Genomic DNA, 1,256 nt, shown 5'->3' on the forward strand with positions numbered 1-1,256 from the left:
GTGTTTCTTCCATTAAAAATGATGAAGGTTTGCTGTCTCTTGCTGGAGTAAATTTTACAACCTTTCGTTTTCTGTTGACAAAAACAGATGAGCCACCATCAGAATCTGAGATAATAAAACAACAAAGGCTTCTAATTTTTCTAGCGAAAATGAAAACTGGATTAACTTTCACAGCCATTGGGATCTTTTTCAGTCTACATAGGACAACTATATCCACAATATTTTTTTCAACTCTGGAATACTTGAGTTCGTCAACTCAAAATATAGTATTTTGGCCAACTAGAGCTGCTGTACAGAAAACGATGCCTGCCTGTTTCAAACCTGACTACTCAAATACTCGTGTTATTATAGACTGCACAGAGTTCAAAATCGAAATTCCATCAAAGGTCGACGACCGTATTTTCTGTTATTCTCATTATAAACATGGATTTACAGCAAAAGTACTGATTGGGATCACGCCATCTGGTTTTATTAGTTTCAAATCAAAAGTCGCTGGGGGTAGGAAAAGCGATCCACAAATAACTATGGATTCAAATTTAATAGATTTGTTAGAAGATGGTGATGTTGTTTTGGCAGATAAAGGTTTCCCAGATATAAGATCTGTAATTGATGCAAGTGGTAAACAAGTTTTTCTTATTATGCCCCCATTCTTGGAAAAGAATTCAGAATTTACTCAAGAAGAAACAAATCTAACTTACAGCATCGCAAGAGTTCGTATCCACGTTGAAAGAATTATGCAATGTCTAAGAATTTATCGAATTTTAGACAAAATTCCTGAAAAATTATTTTCATCCATTGACAAAATTCTTCACGTAGCATGTGTCTTAGTAAATTTGCAGCCATCGATCTTTTCTGATACGACATGAGAAAAAATATAATAAAAAAACTATGTACCGAGAAATGTGTTTTTATTTTGATTTCGTAGACTTACCAATAATTATTGATATTACATTATTATATATCAAATTATTACATATTAACAAATATAAAATATGGAGTATTTTATACTTCAATTGAACACTTTTTATGCAGATCAAATACACATAAAATAACACATAGAATGCTTTCTGTTTATATATAAATACAACAGCCTTTTTTATATAATTCTAAATTGCAAAAAAAAAACGAAACTATTTTGTATAGTATAATCTTTAACATTCTAATTTTAATAATAAATTATCTGGAGCTATACATTATTTTTTTCATTAACAACTCAATCGAAAGTTATGTAAAATCTAGCAATTGAAAAATGTTTA

The sequence above is a fragment of the Belonocnema kinseyi genome, chromosome 1 (genome assembly GCF_010883055.1).
Source record: "Belonocnema kinseyi isolate 2016_QV_RU_SX_M_011 chromosome 1, B_treatae_v1, whole genome shotgun sequence".
Lineage (NCBI taxonomy): Eukaryota > Metazoa > Arthropoda > Insecta > Hymenoptera > Cynipidae > Belonocnema > Belonocnema kinseyi.